This window comes from Canis lupus, chromosome 4, assembly GCF_048164855.1.
Source record: "Canis lupus baileyi chromosome 4, mCanLup2.hap1, whole genome shotgun sequence".
In the NCBI taxonomy this organism is placed as follows: Eukaryota; Metazoa; Chordata; class Mammalia; order Carnivora; family Canidae; genus Canis; species Canis lupus.
The window spans coordinates 76,939,785-76,959,549 of NC_132841.1; the positions used below are offsets into that span (position 1 = coordinate 76,939,785).

At 35.9% G+C, this 19,765-nt stretch overlaps 1 long non-coding RNA gene and 1 pseudogene across 4 annotated transcripts in view; both read left to right on the plus strand.

Annotated features, from left to right (window-relative positions):
- LOC140632707 (uncharacterized) overlaps positions 1-19,765 on the plus strand; it is a 668,295-nt gene that overhangs the window by 78,068 nt on the left and 570,462 nt on the right. The gene's annotated exons all lie outside the window — the stretch shown is intronic.
- On the plus strand, positions 12,998-13,503 carry LOC140632706 (small ribosomal subunit protein eS24 pseudogene; annotated as a pseudogene).

Sequence of the window (19,765 nt, forward strand, 5' to 3'; positions counted from 1 at the left end):
CTCGTAAAGGAGCAGGGCTGGGATGAGACTGCAGGATGTTGGACCCCAAAGTCTGGCCTTATTTCACCATACCAACCTAAAACTTTTCAAGTAAAGGCAGGCATCACCATTGTATAGCTCATAGAAGATGATTATCAGAGAGTGTGGTTAGCTAAAATATCGGAAGGGATTTGAGCAGTTTTCATGAGAGCCAGGACCTTTCACTTAAGCCAGAAAAATAATTAAACCACTTTTACACAAGACTCATACTTCGCGGGTCTCTTGGAAACTCCTTCAGTTATTTCCTCTGCTTCAGACCTAGGTTTGTAGTAATATCCTAGATTTATTTATTACCATGAAGGCCTGCGCTTAAGTGATCAATTCCCCATCTGTTACTGATTTTCTAAAACACACTCATGACTGAGTCTTATTGCCAGCCACCAATGGCCTGTCATACTCTCACTTGGGACCTCTCCTCCCCAGAGTTTGCCTCATAGGATTGCTCTTTTAGGATCCTTCCTGAACTTCCAACAAAATATCATTACTAGCTCATGTCTAAAGTCTTGTGCAGAGTGACAAGACCATCTCAGATGGCCATTTTTTAGGACAAAATTATGAACAATATACTAAAAGAGTAACATGAGCCTTTCCTTTTTTTTTTTTTTTTTTTTTTTGCATGAGCCTTTCCTAATTAGCTAGTTCTTTCTCTTACCCTTTTCTGCCTTGGACTCTGTTTAAATACAAGATTTTTTTGACCCACATTCCATATTGACTTGCATCCCACATGCCACTGTGCCTTATGGAATAAAAATCTTTGACATTTTTCCAAGGGAGCATCTCTCTTAAGCAATTAACCTTCTAATTCAGGAGGACTCTTATTACTCCAGTTTCCATATCACTAGTTTTAAGAAACATTTTAAAAAGAGTGTCACCATAATATAAAGCATGCAGCTTTGTGAATAAGCATGTAAATCATTTTTGTAAATAGCTATTTACTAAGGATGAGCAGCAATTTGTGCTGGGAGGGAGGTAAAGAATGAGATTTCATCATTTAGTGGTGAGATACACATACTTCTCAATTATCTGTGCTAATGGGGACAATGATAACAAGGGTAATGGAGTCCATAAGAAATCCATGGTGGAATTTAAATCAGTCCTTTTTGCTGCTTCTTAGTAGTGATAGAAAACATTTTGCTAGAGTGAAAATTTAGATTGTTTATAGATTTCAATTACTATGCTATTCCAGTTCCCATTTTTTTTCTCAACAACTAAAAGTTGGATACATAAACAGATAAGGGCCTTGCTGCATTTTGAAAATAAAGGTACTTTAATCAGGCTGTCTATGAATATATAATACCCAAACAATGGCCTGTTTTTTCCCTCTGTAGAGTTGAATAAATGTTGGCATTTGGCAAACAAAGCAAATCAAACACTTTTACTAAAATTAGCAGGGCATTTACTAGAGAAAATTCAGTGATGTTATCCAGAAATGAAATGGATTGAATTTGTTACGACTTCCCTTAAACTCATATAAAGAATTATAGCTGCAGGTGGTAGGTATTCGCCAGTAGTTGGCTCTTTTCCTATTTATGTCAAGAATTTCGAATGAAAGACTCAACATCCTCCAGATAAAACCACCCCATGCTTTTAATTTTTGCTTTTCGTATACAAAGGTATGACTTTACTGGATAGCATAAGTGTTTCAAAATATTATGATGAAAATGTTATAGAAATTAACAATTTAAAATAAGAACAATAAAGTAAAAACCAAGGCACAAATGAGCCTTCTCCCCTAATATCGCATCTGCCTTCTATTCCATTCATATGTAATTAAAACTTTAAACACATTTATTTTAGTTAGAATACCTTTACCTCCTGAGCCCAGAGTTTCAAAGAGCTTCACTCGTATAACCTGGGCAAAAACAACCTTGTAGCCTCAAACAACTTTAAATTTGAGAGGCCTTAATGCATCTCTTGAAAAATCCCATGTGTTCAAAGGCTCTTGTGCGAACTCCAGTCTGTTCCCTCTGGCAGCAGATCCGTAATTAGGAGCTTACCCCACACATGAGCTAACACCTTTCTGGAGAACTGTCTTCTGCTAATTCCAGCAAGATTTCTAATTTGCTACATATTTTTGCCAACCACATCAGTAAATTTTCTTCCTCTTCCAAGTCAGAACAGAAAGATATAGAAAAACAATACAGCCTCCTATCTCTTTTGAGCAGACCAACCCTCTCAGTGTTCTGAATGTTTTGCAACAGAATTTTTTGAGTGGGAAAGATACCATATTAGCCTGATTTTGTTCTTTGCTATTTTTCTTTTGGATTTCTCTCACTTTTTTCCCCTGTGAATGACTTAATTAACACTGAATCAGGATTCTTTCCTGGAACTAGAACTCCTAGAAGTGTTTAATAATTCACCCAGATTTGTAACTTTTTATTCAAAGAAACTTTTCTTTACACTTCATTCTGTAAACATGTTCTGATTGTTTATGGTGCTAATCAAGCTTCCAAAGACTCTACCACAGAGAGACTTAGTTGTCTAGTATGGTAGCCATTAGTCTCACGTAGCTATTGAGCCCTTGAAAGGTGGTGAGCCTGAATTGAGATATGCTATACATGTCAATACATACTGGATTTTGGAGATTGGAAAGCCCCCAAAATCTCACTCACAATTTCTAATGATAACCTGTTGAGATGGTAATATGTTTTTTAAAAGATTTTATTTATTTATTTATTTATTTATTTATTTATTTATTTGAGAGAACATGCATGTGCATGAATGTGCAAATGGGGAGAGGGGCAAAGGGAGAGGGAGGGAAAGAATCTCAAAAGACTGCTGAGCAAGGAGCCCAGTGTGGGGCTCAATCTCACATCCCTGAGATCCTGACCTGAACTGAAATAAAGAGTCATCTGCTTAACCAACTGAGCCGCCCATGCACCCAAGATGGTAATACTTTTGATATATTGTGTTAAATAAAATATATTATTAAAATTAATTCACCTATTGCTTTGTAATTAAAAATGGCTATTAGAAAATGTAAAATTAGATATGCAGCTATGATTTGTGGCTTGTCTTACATTTCTAATGCTTGGCATTGTTATAGACAGCAGCCCCACCACTGTGAGAGCAAAGTTCAGGATGCTTTGACTGGAGCTGCTATTCTAGCGTGGACAAAGAAAGAAAAGTTATCTGGGGGCAGGGGGATCCTCTTCAGATGTGTCTCAGAGGACAGGGAAGAATCACTTAGGTGGGAAAATGAGCCAGGTATATTCTAAGAAGGGGGAAAACGAGCAAAAGTCAAGGTTTAAGGTGGCTGGAACTTAGAGCATGCATTGAAAGATGATAGCTATAACAAGGACAATTTTAGAACAATCTGTTAATCCAAAACCTGTTTCCTTTAAATAGGGTGTTCATATCACAGAGTTTTTTTCTCTTCTAGAAAAAGAACTAATGATACCAAAGAGGAAGCTTACCTTTACCCTACCCAATTTTGAAAATTGTGGTGAGAAAAACCCAGAAATAAGGGGAGCTCAGGCTCTCAGATCCCCCACTTTACTTCACTTATGGGGGTGCTTAATATTTCCAAAAGCATGAGGGAAGCAAAGACTCTTGGGGGCTGGAGAGGTCAATGACATGTTTTCTCAACAAGAGCCCCCCATCCTTAATAGCTCTCAAGCATCTCAGGAAGACAATAGGCTGGTGTTCTGGAAGGGGAACGGTGAGACAGATGAGCCTGAGAAGATCCAGGGGCCCAACATGACCTGGCATAGGATTGAAGGTTCCAGAATGTGGGCAACTTGCACAGGGCAGACAGCCAGGTCAATGTGGACCAGACACCTTGTTGATCCTTTAAGCAGACCTGACTAGATATTCTCCAACAGGGGCCAGTGAAGATCCCTTAACACACCCTCCCCAAATGCCTTGGTGTCATGTCAAACAAGAACAGGGGAAACGGAGTGGGGAGCAGAAACCTAGAAGCTTCAGCATTTATCCTAAAGGGTACCAATGGAGGTAAAGTTTGCCCTTAGACTATCTAGCAGCTTGTGGGGATGATCAAATACAGTTGTCTCCCCTTATTCAAGGGGTACACATTTTATTTTATTTTTAAATTTAATTATGTTTTTTTTCTTTTTAAAGATTTATTTATGAGAGAGAGAGAGGTAGAGACACAGGCTGAGGGAGAAGCAGGCTTCATGCAGGGAGCCTGATGTGGGACTCGATTCCAGGTCTCCAGGATCACGCCCTAGGCTGAAGCAGGCTCTAAACCACCGAGCCACTCAGGGAGCCCCAAGGAGTACACATTTTAAACCTCTAGTGGATGTCTAAAACTGTGGATAGTATCAAACCCCATATATACTCTGTTTTTCCCTGTACATACATACTTATGATAAAGTTTATTTTATAAATTAGGCACAGAGATTAATAACAATAATTATGAAATAGAATAATTATGACAATATACTGTGATAAAAGTTATATGTGTCTTCTCTGTCAAAATATCTTACTATACTCATCCTTCTTCTTGTGATGACATGGGATGATAAAATGTCTACTTGATGTGTGGTGAATAATGTAGGCATTGTGAGGTAGCCTGTGACCATCAGCTTCCAGGCAGTGGTTGACCATAGGTAATGAAAAGTGAAATCCTGGATAAGAACTACTGTATAAGAAAGAAACTACATTTTCTTTGGACATCTGAGTATAGCTCATGGCTGCTGCATGTAGCAGAAGTTAGAGAGAATAGTTTCTCTTTTATTTTTTATTAGAGAATAACAGAAAAGTGCTAAATACAAATGTATGTGATATGTACATTTTTATATTGTTATAAGTATACACACCATTTGAAGAAAGACATTAACTAAAACACATAGAAGAGAAAATATTTAGTGGGAGTAAAATGAGGAAAGAAGAATAAATTTATGGAGCATAAATAGCATATTTATCTTACTATGTGGATTTTTATTTCCTTAGTATTTGTGTTAAATCAGACAAAATTTCCTTTAATATTTGCCTTTGTACAAATTTGTACAATATAGAGTGGGGTAGAAAGAGGGGGTATGGAAAGAAGGATAGATTATTTCTCTGTCTTCTAAATATGTGTATGTTTTTAGTTTTTGTCCCTCCAAAATTTGAAGTAACAAAGGAAAACGTCATCAGGAAATAGTAACTAGGATATGAAGAGACCTATAGTGCATACATCCAGGGTGACTTTCCACTTCGTAGCAGTTTGAATAGCTCTTTACAGGATCATGCACTTGGTGGCAAATGCGCTCTTGTTATTTGGAGTATCTGAGGGATGTTCTCCTATTGTGTATCTCTTCCTTTGATTCAGAAAGCTATCTTACTATCTTTCCAGTGATTCCTCTTTACTTTAGTTAATTCAAATTAGTTTATGATTAGTTGTAGCCAAAAAAGTCCTGACTAATGCTTGGAGTACTTAATAACCAAAGCAAATACATTTTTAAGTATTTTAGAAGGATAGACTCACATATAGGCAACGCAACTGACAGATGCATAGTAGTCAACAATGCTTTAGATTGTGCTATTATATAAGAAATGTTATTCATACATTATCCCCATACTTTAGCCAGGAAACATATTAGTAACCTAGATCAAGTTACTAAATAAATATGAACACAATAAAACAATTTAGTTTTATACCCCAAGACTGCCAATGAAATTGGATGATAAGTATCAGTGAGATTTTACTAAGCTCCATTCTCTTCTCTAATGTCTTTATTATATAAAGCAGCATCTCAACTTTGGTGGTTTTTGCTTCTTTCCTTTTTCATTGTCTGTCTATATGAAGAAGGCAGGGGTGGAGATTGAGAGGTTATGTATGGATGTATCTGATTAAAAAAGTTTTGAAGAGAAATCTCAAATGTGGTCCAGTTTAGATAATCACTTGCACATCTCCTCTGGAAACTTGTCTCTAGTTTAGTATGTAAGAATTCTAAGCTTGGGCAGTGCAAAGGCTGTAAGTATTTTAAAACAGTTTTGTTTTTTATGTAATTTTCAGCTCAAGGATCTGCAGCAGCTTTCTCTCTTATTTATGCTACCCTTCATTTAGTCATTTAAATAACTATGCTGCAGACTGTTGTGTTTTCATTTTCATTTGTCTCCCTATATTTTTTGTTTCTTCTTTAATTTCTTCATTTGCCTCAATATTCACAAATCAATCAACATGATACAGCACAGTAACAAAAATGAAGGAAAAAATCACATGAACATTTCAATAAATGTAGAAAAAGCATATGACAAAAGTCAACATCTGCTCATGATAAAAATTCTTAACAAAGTGGGTATAGAGGGAACATACCTAACATAAAAAAAGCTGTATATGAAAAATCCACAGCAAACATCATGCTCAATGGTGAAAAACTGAGAACTTTTCTTCTAAGATCAGGAAAAACACAAGGATATGCACTCTTGCTGCTTTTATTCAACAGTCTTAGTCACAGCAATCAGACAAGAAAAAGAAATAAAAACAACCATATTGGTAAGGAGGTAAAACTATCACTATTTGCAGATAACATGATACTGTACATATAAAACTCTAAGGACTCCACCAAAAAACTATTAGAAGTAATACACGAATTTGACAAAGTTGTAGTGTACAAAATTAAAAAATCAATTGTGTTTCTATACACTAATAGCAAAGTAGCAGAAAGAGAAATTAAGAAAACAGTTCCATTTACAATTGCACCAAAAAGGATAAGATACCTAGAAATAAACTTAACCAAAGTGGTTAAGAGTATGGACCCATACTCTGAAAACCATTGATGAAAGAAATATTCCATGCTCATGGATTGAAAGAATTAAATGTTGTTAAAATGTCCATCCTACCCAACGCAATCTGCAGATTCAGTGCAATTCCTATCAAAATACTAATAGCATTTTCACAGAACTAGAACAAATAATATTAAAATTTGTATAATACCACAAAATACCCCAAACGGCCAAGCAACATCAAGAAAGAAGAACAAAGCTGGAGGTATCACAATTCCATATTTCAAAATATACTACAAAGCTGTGGTAATCAAAGCAGTATGGTGCTGGCACAAAAATAGACACATCACATACATTAATGGAACAGGATAGAGAGTCCAGAAATAAACCTACACTTATATGGTCAATCAATCTTTGACAAAGGAGGAAAGAATATACAATGGGTAAAAAGACAGTCTCTTCAATAAATGGTTCTGGGAAAACTGAACAACAATATGCAAAAGGATGAGACTGAACTACTTTATTACACTACATACAAAAATAAACTCAAAATGGACTAAAGATCTAAATATGAGACCTGAAACCATAAGATTTCTAGAATAGAACTGGAAGAGAACATAGGCAATATTTTTTTTGACATCGCCATAACATTTTTCTAAATATGTTTCTTATGACAAGGGAAACATAAGCAAAAATAAACTCTGGAACTACACCAAAATAAAAACATTTGCATAGCAAAGGAAACCATCAACAAGGTAAAAAAGCTGAATTGGATATTTGCTAATGATATATCTGGTAAAGAGTAAATGTCCAAAATATGTAAAGAACTTATACAACTCAACATAAAAAAACCCCAAATAATCTGATTAGAAATGGGCAGAGGATCTGAACAGATATTTTTCCAGAGAAGACATACATGGCCAACAGGCACATGAAGAGATATGCAATAACACTAATCATCAGGGAAATGCAAATCAAAACCACAATGAGATCTCACCTTACATCTGTCAAAATGGCTAGAATCAAAAAGACAAGAAATAACAAGTATTGGTGAGGATTTGGAGAAGGAACACTTATGCACTGTCGATGGGAATGTAAATTGGTACAGTTGTTGTGGAAAATAGTATGGAAATTCCTCAAAAAATTTAAAATAGAATGATATGATAATTCCATTACTGGGCTATTTACCCAAAGAGAATGAAAACACTAATTTGAAGATACATGCAGCTCCATGTTTATTGCAGGATTATTTACAGTAGTTATGATAATTACGATACAAATTTACAATTACAAGTTTACAATAATTGTTTACAATGTATGGAAACAACCTAAGTGTTCATTGATTGATGAATGGATAAAGAAGATATGGTACATATACAACAGAATATTACTCAGCCACAGAAAAGAATGAGATCTTGCCATATGTGACAACTTGGCTGGACCTAGAGGCTATTATGCTGAGTTAAATAAAAGAGAGAAAGACAAATACCATATGATTTTACTTACATATGAGGTCTAAAAAAAACCAAACAAATGATTTAACAAACAAACAAAAAGCAGAATCATACTCCTAAATGCAGAGAACAAACTGATGGTTGCCAGGGGGGTTGGGAGTAGAGGGTTGGCAAAGTCAGCAGGCGGGGTGGGGGGGCACAATAGACTTCCAGTTATGAAATGAATAAATCATAAGAATAAAAGATACAATGGGGCATAGAACCAATGATATTGTAATAGCATTGTTTGGTGACAGATGGTAGCTATACATGTGGTGAACACAGCATGATATATAAACTTGTTGAATCATACGTTGTACACCTGAAACTACTATAATATTGTATGTCAACTATATTTCAATTAAAAAAAACAGAAACTATGCTATAGATATTGGCTTGTCTACCAAGGGAGGGGGGTGATGAACGTTGGGTGCAACTAGACAGGCTTGTTGGAACTGTCAACCTCTCTCAGTGCTTCCCTCATACGCCCTGTCTTCCATGCTCCTTTACCACATGTGCATTATCCTGCTGGGATAATCCAGGGCTTATTTTTCCACTGTTCCTTTCAATGGTACTATCAATTCATCAGTTCTTGACTTTCAACAAGGATAGTTTTATACATTTTAATTTCTAGGTAGCTAGGTTATTGATGAGGATAAAATTGGTTTTAGAAAGATCACTCTGCTCCTTGTTGCCAAATAGCTATTATGATACACTGCCTGGGCCCCCACTTAAAAAGACTTCAAGAAGTCTTTTTGCTAACATTATCCTCAGCAAAATTCTAGATTTTATAATCCTGCTTTTCAGAGTGTCCTTGTGACACTGATTCAAGTGTTTGGAAATAGTACTGGAAAATAAATGGCCATAACAAGCTCTTATGATCAAAATGTCCCAACATCTTTGGGGATTTAACTGAATAACAAATATATCGCAAATTGTTATTTAAGCAGTGCTTAAAGAACTGCACATTTTTAATAGTAGTTGGTCTTGAGATCTATGTTTCCAAGTCACTAAAACATCTTCGTGTTCACAGCTACTGTTTCACTGCAGTTTTCTGTCAAAATATTTAGAAATAACAAAATTCATCTTTATTATAGCTTAATTTAGAAGGTTTGGCTCTTTACCCCTTCTCTTCTCTACTTTTTTGAAAGAGAAAGGATTATCTTAAAACTACTGACTACACTCATGGCAAGATATTAACATATACAGTATATTAACACCTATCCTTAAAAGTTTGCCAAATAACAATCACAGGTGAATGAGATTTTAAAGAAATTGAGTACTCAAAGTTGTGATCTTCAATTATCTTTAAAAGCTTTGATGTAAACCTCAGTAGACTAAGAAGGAAAATGAACAGACAACTTCTGACCACCTGTCAATTATACCGTCAATATAGTAAATATCATAAAAGTGGTACATGACATAAAAATGAAGAAATTTGTTATGTCCTTGAATTGAAATTGACATGGAAACTTTTATATTTGTATTAGGGAATGGAACTAATTTATCTTCTACCCCAACTAAAATAGGAGACATAGAAAGGGTAAACGTGACTTGTAGTCTGCTGGTTAAAAAAGAAATGGCCAATTCACTGAAAATTTATTTATGTCAACCTAATTATTTACCATGTGTATGTAATATCAAGAAGTGGATTGGTTACTATAATTTCTATTCTTTAATACATTGAGGGAATAGTGTGAAGACATATTTATCCATTTAGATGTTTAAATTAACCGAGGCAGAGGTGCGTGGGTGGCTCAGTAGGCTAAGTGTCTGACTTTGGCTCAGGTCATGATCTCAGGTCCTAGGATCAAGCCCCATGTCCAGCTCCCCACTGAGTGGGGAGTTTGCTTGTCCCTCTCCCTTTGCCCCTCCCCTTGCTCCTGCTTGCTCTTTCTCTCATATAAATAAATAAAATCTTAAATAAATGAACAGAGACATATTATCTTAACTCTGCAAGAATAGAAACATTGTATTACAGCAAAAAGCCCAAGGTAGCCAAGAGGCTGTTCAACTTAGGATGTTGATCCCATTTATTTCCTAACACTCGGAGGACAATGCATAGGGAACTTTCTAATAAAATCTCCAAAACTACTTTATTGGTATGTTTAATGGCATTGATGTTTATTCATTCAAGCAGTGAACTTAAATACAGTGCCTGGTATGCACATACTGCATTAAACAATTGGAAGTGGTATAAATATGAGTAAGATATGATGCCCACTGTCAAGGAGTTTATGGCATAATAGCACTAGAACTCAGTCCAGTGTTTGGGACTCAGTAAATATTCATCAAAAACATTTGGGCAATAAAAAAAGGTGCCCAAAATATTGTTGACAAACTACATGAAGATTTGAGTAAGGGTTTAAAGAGTTGATCTTGAAGGATGAGTGAATGTATGCAAAGATTTTAAGGAAATAGGGTTTTTTAGAAACAAGAACAGACTTGCCATGATACAAACTTACACAGTGTTTGTTCACTTGAAGAAGGAATGGAGATAGGTTTATGATGTTGGACTTGAGACTCTGGGAACAATCATAGATGATGATGGTAAATATGGTGAATCTAGAGTGTGTGGTCCTGTTTGGCTCTATTTAAAGGAGCTTTGGAACTACTCTTTGGAATGTAGAAATCCAGAGTAGGTTTTAAAAATAGGAATTGTAGAAGCAGATTTGTGAACTTTAGAAGCAGTGTGGATATAGACTAGAGGGGAAGGTTGGTGTCAGGAAGAAGGATAGAGAATTTTTCAGGAGATTAGAAGGAATATATTAAAGCAGTGACATGATAAAGTTGGGGGGAAAAATGGACAGTTTTGAGTGGCTGACTTGGTGGTTGATTATATATGGGGTACAGGAGAGGGGAGTTGAATTTACCACTATAGCTTTTCTAGGCATGCATTCTTGAGCATAACTGCATAAAATAAATTGGATTAAATGGAAACTATTTTACAATTCAACCTCATGTTTGTTGTTGTTAAAAAAATGAATTTGACAGGGCACATTCAACTAAGGACTGATGAGTCATAAATCATTAAGCAATAACCTTGGGACCTTGGTGAATTTTTCACTATTCTTTAATACCTACTGGAATTCCAGGCTAACATCAAAAGCTTTTTAGGGTTAAGGAAGCAATGCTTCCTATGCTGTAAACATTACATGAGTGTAGGAGTACCTCACACAGTAATTGAAATCACATTTTTTTTTTTCCTTTTATGTGGGGGCAGTTAGCATCTTCCTCCATAATTTAGCACAGAGTAGGGGTTAAGAATATTTGTTAATTTGTGCATATTGCTTACATCTTTGACAATTAATGGCAGAAGCTTTTAAAAATGATCTCTTAACCAATCTACTGGTTAAATAACACTTAATTCCTTCTTAAAGCAGGCCCACTGTTGCCCAAAAAACTTTGAGTGCCTTGGCTAAGACTACTCTCTAGGCTACTTGCTCACATTGAATCCTTATGAAAAACGAATTGGGCTTGGTCCCAAACCTGATAATGTCATTTTAAGTGGTTGTAATGGTTTTGAAAATTAATTACATTGTATTAATAAAATATAAATATAAAATGTAAGGGAGATGATTTCTCTGAAAATCATGTCAAATGCGTTTGAAAGACTCAGTAGATATGAGTTGCTAATAATTACTATCCAAATAGATGTGAATAAAACATATGTGAAATAAATAGTGAAACTAGAAGATTTACTTCAAATTCTTATTTTGTTAGTGTTTGTATATTTTTGTTCTGTTTTGAAGAAAACTAAACCAGAAATCATCGATGATGCATTATGGATGAATTTGTTGATGAAAGACAACGGGGAAATCTAATCACTAGTCATATACACACTAAAAATAGTCTTGGCCTTGTATCAAAATAATAGCAAAAGATCTTTGGTTTTGGATTAAATAAAATGTTTATGAAGATATGCACTATTTAGAAAATTTCTGGTTTATGAAAAATATGCACTATTTAGAAAATTTCTGACTTAACTATTTTAGTTTTGAACAAACTGTCAGGTGATAGTTTCAATGTCACAGACAAGAGATCCAGTGAGAGCAACACATATTAAGGAAGTGTACATTAGCAATTAAACAGAGGCATGGACATTCCTTAATAACTGTTCAAGCACACCACTGGGCTCTAGCCTTTACCATCCTGGCCCTAGATAGAGACATTAACTTACTCGTAAGATTGTTTAATTGCATGTTTACAGCTCTGTTCACATAATAAACCATTCCTATCAGAGAAAGGAAACATTAGGGAGGCATTTTGAGTAATCTTGGAATAATATCAAACAGAAGTGATTTGGAAACACAATTATCACCTAGGTTCACACCATTGTTTAGTAATGTTACACCATGGTGAACAGCTATATTCCATTGGCTACTAAAATACTTCTCATTTTGTTTTGAGAAGTGGTCAGAACAAGAAATAAGTTATTTTTGTGGGACTGATTTGACCTTTAAATGGAAGGTTGCTTGCCAGGAAAAGACTCCTTGGACAATTAGGAATCTTAGGAATCCTCTCTGTAGTATGAGCTTATGGAAAATTCTTTTCATAGGTGTGGCAGATAGACCTTGGAAATGCTCTGTATAATCTCCTATCCTTGAGTGTGGACAGGACCTGTGACTTGCTTCTTACCAACAGATTATGGCAAAAGTGAGGGGATGTTTCTCCCTTAATTAGATTTATCTATCTATCTCTTCCTTCCACATATAATTGTGTCTTGTTGGCATGCAGTAAAGAGACTCTTCTGGCTCTTTTCCTCCCTGGCTGCTTGAAGCTCGGCCGCCATCATGAACGACACAGTAACTATCTGGACCAGGAAGTTCATGACCAACTGACTGCTTCAGTGGAAACAGATGGTCATTGATGTTCTTCACCCCGGGAAGGCAACAGTACCTAAGACAGAAATTCGGGAAAAACTAGCCAAAATGTACAAGACCACACCAGATGTCATATTTGTATTTGGATTCAGAACCCATTTTGGTGGTGGCAAGACAACTGGCTTTGGCATGATTTATGATTCCTTGGATTATGCAAAGAAAAATGAACCCAAACACAGACTTACAAGACATGGCCTGTATGAGGAGAAAAAGACTTCAAGAAAACAGCGCAAAGAATGCAAAAACAGAATGAAGAAAGTCAGGGGGACTGCAAAAGCCAACGTTGGTGCTGGCAAAAAGTGAGCTGGAGATTGGACAACAGAAGGAGTAAAGATTCTGCAGTGGCTTTATCTGTGGTGATTGTGTAGATTTTTCATGAGAGGATTAATAAACTAAGAACGTTAAAAAAAAAAAAAGACTCTTCTGATACCCTTGAAAAACAAGGTGCTATAATAGGAACTGCCTATGAAGAGGGTCTGTTATAGACTGAATGTGTGTTTCTCAAAACCATATGTTGAAATCCTAACCCCTGGGATGATGGTATTTGGAGGCGGAGCCTTTAGGAGTAGATTAGATAGAAGTAATGCCCTTATAAAAGGGACCCCAGAGAGATCCCCTTGCCTCTTCAATCAGGTGAGGGCATAGGAAAAAGATGGCAGCTATTTGTGAACCAGGAAGCCGGCTCCTTCCAGACACTGAATCTCCTGGCACCTTGACTTTGGACTTTCCAACCTCCAAGGTGATCATTACTCCTGTGAGTAATAACATTTCTACTGTTTATAAACTACCCAGTCTGATAATTTGTTCTAGCAGCCCAAACAGACTGAGACAGGGTCACATGGCAGGAAAACATGATCTCTAAAAGCTGAAGGATGCAAATTATGTTATTTTGAAGTTTCCTAGGTTCTGTCCTTCCAAAATATTTTTTTAATGTTTATCCAGGTTTTCTATTTATCTAGAAAAGATATTTCTGAGTGTTTTTTTTTTTTCGTTTCTTAGTTGTCTGGTCTTTTACCCTTAGTTCTTACTATTGATATACACACATACATATATTATTTCTTCAAGAAATAAAAGAGGAAATCAGATTTTTAGGGCAATAAAAATGTGTGTTCTCACTGGATTTATTATATTGAGAGAGGAAGCTCTGTAGATGTTTCAGAGAAAAAAAGATGACATTGCTATCATAAGTGACCATGCTCTATTGGTTCCTTTAGAAATATAAAATAAATCCAGTACCCTTCTGCTCACGTTACTCTCTTCCCCATTGTCTTTTGCTTCTTCCAGTTTTTTTTCCCTCATTCCCAGTCTACCATATTACGTTTCATCACCCAGAGTTGGCAGATCTATACTATTCAAGTGATATAAAGGATATTTTCTTATGAAGTATAATCTACAAAGTGAAAGTTCCCCTTGATAGCTCATACCAGCATATATGTTGTCCATTTCTTCAGAAAGTTTCAGAGTCTTTGGAGATAGAGGAAGGCAAAGGAAGACCACTTTTATTTAAGGATTCTATTCATTACAACATTATAGGCGATTTTGAGTCTTCCTATAGAGTTACCGCTGATCTTGGGAAAATCTTCAGATGGAATAAATAAATACTATCTTGCCCTTAATATCTGTAATGCTTTCCAGACATACAACCTGAGTCTGTGGCATTATTTTATGCTTTTAATTTTGCTCTGGAAAAACAACCCAATACTGGTTATTAATTTGATTCCGAATGAATCATACTCTTATGTGTATGGATTTGCCCACGTGGTCTCCTTTAATGTTAATGAGAGTGTAAAAGATTGACTCCGTGTCTTGAGCTGAAAGGTTTTCACTTTCCAGCTGCCTTGGAAAGAGCCAACGAGAGCCCTTATGTCATTGTCATGCCAACCAAAAGTAAAATGTTTTTTACTTAATGATGAGAAATAATTTCCAGCTCTACCCACCTGGAGAGCAGTGAAAATGGCTGATTCATTTTCAATCAAGTTTTTGTATGTCAGTAATACAAACAGATCTTTTAAACAACCACAATAACAGAAAAGTAGGATAATGTTTTGATTTCTTTGTTGAGAATCCACGAAAAACTATCTCTTGGATCAAACAAAAGCAGTGAATAAGGAGATTCAAAACAAGATACAGTGGGAGATTCTTCTGTCTGTGTAAATAAAGAGCAAGTGTCCTAAAAGCCATACATTAATCAAGCAATTAACCTTTAAATAGTGTTATTTATGTTGGAGAGCAATTTTGCCACCCCAAGAATTATGGAGAGATTAAAAAATATGTTAACTCTTTAATAGTTTAAAGAGTTCGTGTCTTCTAAATGGCTGACAGATTGCTGTGTAACTAGAGCCAAGGAACTGATGTGCAGGAGTAGGCTGTCAGTCAAGCAGGTGTCATCTTTGCAAAAGTCCGGAACATGTCTTTTTTATTATTGAAGAACATTGTCATGTTGGCAGATTCAGGGACAGAGTCTGAAATAAAAAATATTCATGCAAGTAGAAGTATCTCATTCCCCAGATCTGCTTAATGCTTTTCCTCCCAAGGCTGAAGGCCTTCTAGGTCATTTCTGGTCATTAGACTCAATTAAAAATTAGAAACAGAAAATTGATCTTCACCCACCTCCAAAAGCATCCACATTAGGTGGCCCATGGATGTTAAACTTGTTAATAATTCAAGACTTGCATAGACATATTTCCTTGAAACTTAACAGTTTGGAGAAAAAGAACATATCCAGGTTACCCCAGAGGAGAAAACAAATTACCTTTTGCCTTTCTGACATCTTATTTTCCTTCAGTGCACCTGGCCAATCTCCACCTGGCAGTGCTCTCAATCACCCAGATGGAAAGGGAGTTTAGGTGGCCCCTCCAAAAACTGATGAGGTTCAGCCTCACCACTGTCTAATAGAATGTGCTCTATAGTGGAACAGTCTACATTATACGCATCTGTCTTTCAGGGGCCAATAGGCTGCATATATTCTTGTTTTGCACCATAAAGCAAAGAAATATTTTCCTGACTGTTTCCACATTTACTTACCCATGATATTATCAGTAGATTGCTTTTATCATTATGTCTAGTTTCATGAATAATACTTTAGTATTGTATCTTGCTTGATACACCAGTTAAGTACATTTTTTTATCTTCTAATATATGTGGACCAGAGATAACACTTCTTTTAATGATGTGAGTGTTTATTTTACTTCCAAGATGTTCAGTTTTTAAAAAATCAAGATAATATGGGAGGGTAATATGATGGATGCTCCTGTGTGTGCGCAAAATGGTAAAATAAATCAGCTAGCTCACTTCTCTGCATAAAAACCTTGCAATTGATTATTAAAACTTGTGTAGAACCTGTTGATTCAAATCCGTTAAGAGGGGGGATGGAATATTTGAAACTGTGAAAAAATCTTGATATCTATTCCTGCCCACTGACCAGAGAGCTGAATAATGCAAAATTTGAAGCGATTCAGTTACTAAACAGAAGTCCCTAGAGAATAACTGTAAGAGTTTTCATTTACATCACAGTCCTTGTGCATGTTAAGAAGGAAGGATCACAAAGTTAAGAGTCTATTTCTATTTGAATAATTTCAATACATTACCAGAGCTAATTTTCTGTAATGTCCCTAAGAAGGTAAGCAGAAACTTTATACTCCCTAGTCTCTTGTGATCAAAAACTTCCAAATCAGACTTGCAAATCGCCTTCTCATCACATCACTGGAGCTGCCAGATAAGAAAGTCTTGTAAGAAAGGGAACAACCAGAGTGCATTCATTAGTGTCATTGTACTCTAATTGAAGAAGTGACTTCTTTTGTATCCTAAGATGGAAAATCAGTAAGCGTGTGACTGGGCTTCCTATATGTAACTCCTGCCTGAATGGTAGAACAGCAATTACACATTCAAGAATACCTACGATGAGGGCAAATACTTTAAAATATGGAATCTACTCTTTGAAGTTTACTCTAAGATGGTGATTGCACTTGAGATACCGTTTATTGCTTGTCGCCTTAAAAATGATTGTGAAGAGCCTCCCAAAAGGGCATTTTCTATCATTCTGTTTTGCTTACTGTTTTGTATGTAGCATCTTTACTCGTGAAGAGAGGATAAGTCAGTCATATGTTTCTTTGTGGATTTGAAATACACGTGCCAAATCTATATTGGTCTCTGTAGAAAGAGCTCTTCTGGTACCAAGCTTCTTCCAGTGGTAGCAATTATACTCCCTACCTTTGGCAGGTAGAAGGATATGCTGGTTCTGGAGCCACCATAAAAATTAAAATAAGCAATAATTGCCTGAAGCTAGGGGTGCATTTTGTAGGGAATGAAAGTATATCCTAAACGTGTACATTTATCAGCTCTGGAAACCGTTTTATTACGTAGCTTAAAATTTGAAAGTTAGGCCATTCTATTATTTTATATTTTTATGTTTTTGAGCTTCAGTTTTGTTATCTGGACAATGGGATTAATAATTTCTACTTGGCATTAGTGTCATAAAGATAGAATAGGAAGATAGATATAAAAACATTTTGTAAACTTCAGTGCAGTAAAAGTGGAAGTTATTTTTTTACAAGAAATTCTTTTTCATCTCTCCTGCTGCTTAGTAATGGAGTAGGGTATCTTGCTGACTCCTAAGCTTCCAAATATGGGGAAATTAAAGCAGAAATTGTCAGACACACTATAGAGAGACAAGTACAGTGGAGGTGATGATTGGCAAGAGGATTACATGGTGTCTACCAACTATAAACCTCCCTGACCCTTTGGTTTCATTTACAGTTGTATTTAATTGTAAAACACCTTTGGAGGGAGTGGTGACGGGTTTGCCAAATATGTATATCGAGGAGCATATATCAAAACATTGTTTTAAAAATTATACAGATGTGGTAAAGATATTTGATTTGTGTACTATTAAGAGATGAATTGTGACAAGTAACTCCTTTAAGGTCACATTTGGCCAGTACATCTGTGTCTTTTAGAAATTGTTACCTATTCAGGGAGACCTGAGAACCTTAAATCAGTCTGCAATCTCAAAGGCAAAGTGAAAGTCTATTCATTTTATCATGTTATTTTCTTCATAAAGCATGGATTCATTAGATACAAATGAGTATTCAGTGATTAGGTTAGAATAAATGTTGAAAGCACTAATGCTAATTTTTGCCTTTAGCTTGATAACATATTCCCCATGACTTGAACATGTGTAGTTTTATTCAGTGTCAGGCCCCTTTGCCCTATTTTTCTCCCATAGTTGGCAATATCCATCAGATAATGACCTGCCAACCTAACCTGACTTACTATGCAGAATAATCAAAGTAGGTGAATACCAGCCTCTAGGAGAATCATATTTCCTGCTTCTCAGTTTAATGTATGTGTGTCATAGGAACTCCCTGCAAAATTGTGCCTAGGGGCTTTAGGATCCAAGTCAAAGCGATTCATAAAATGGATGCGTTATAAATCTAGCTGTGGAAGATTGATGTTAAGGCTCCTTAAATGCTTGCTAAGTCCATTCACGAGCAGGGATGGTACAGTTATCTCCTTTTTAGTAGCCTGCCGTTTTATTGCTCTTTAAAGAAATCATTAAAGATATTTGAAGTTGTCAGATTCAGAGAGCTCAAATTTTGGAGGAATTCCAGGAAGGAAATGCCTTATACAGAAATGCTCTCAAGACGATTTAGATATAGCCGAAGTCTATCCAGTACAATAGACTAATTCAGGGTTTTAAAAATCACAAATACAATCACATCAGTTTAACTCACTCTTTCATTCATTTATTTATTCATGTATATATTTATTGTGACTTATGTGAGTCAAGTACAATTCTGGGTGCTTTGTTCTTAAGAGGGAAATAAGGCATACATAGTGCCGGCTTTCATGAAGCTTATGGTACAACCAATTTTTATGCTGGGGGAAAAGATGGTGATAATATATGTGACCTCATGTCATTAGCAGCACATTAGCAAGTTGGAATTTGGTGCATATTAGCAGGATTAAAATGTACCTCCAAAAATGGGGGCTGGCATGTCTTTGAAAAAAAAAGTCACCAAAGTTAAGAGCAAAAACTGGTAGTGAGAGAATTGTGAAATGATAAGATAGATTTATTCAGAGAATTCAAGAAGTTTATACATACCCTGATGATGCAGTAGGCCAGATTATTGCAGAGAGGAGTTAATTAAGATTACTGTTAATGTATTTACTGACAAAAAAAAACATATTTCATTCCAATATAGGACAATGAAACAACATATTGTCAGAATAATGGGGAATCCAGACCTCAAGGAAACTAGGGGGTATTGGTGCCCATCTGCTTTCGCTTCCACAATCCCCATGCCACCCTCTTGCTGGGTCTGTCTCTTCAGGACTCAGAGTTGTGCTTGGTTGGGCAAACCAGATGTGTAACTGGTGGCTTATAGGGTTTTAAAGGAGGATATATCCTCACCTTTATATTTCCCTGCTTAAATGTTTCAATCTCACCAATAATCCATATGCAAACTCTCAAATGCCACCAGCAAATCACATGGACCTATGCTGGTTGAAATTGTCCTGACGAAGAGCCATTGAGCTCGGTTTTAAAGGGAAAGAAAGCAAAGATGCATTAGACAGTCCCTTTCGAGATTCGTATATTCTCTTGAGATAAGAGCGACTTATCAGGTTAACTGCTGCAAAAAGATTGAAATAGCATCTTGTGTTTATAGATGCTTTTTT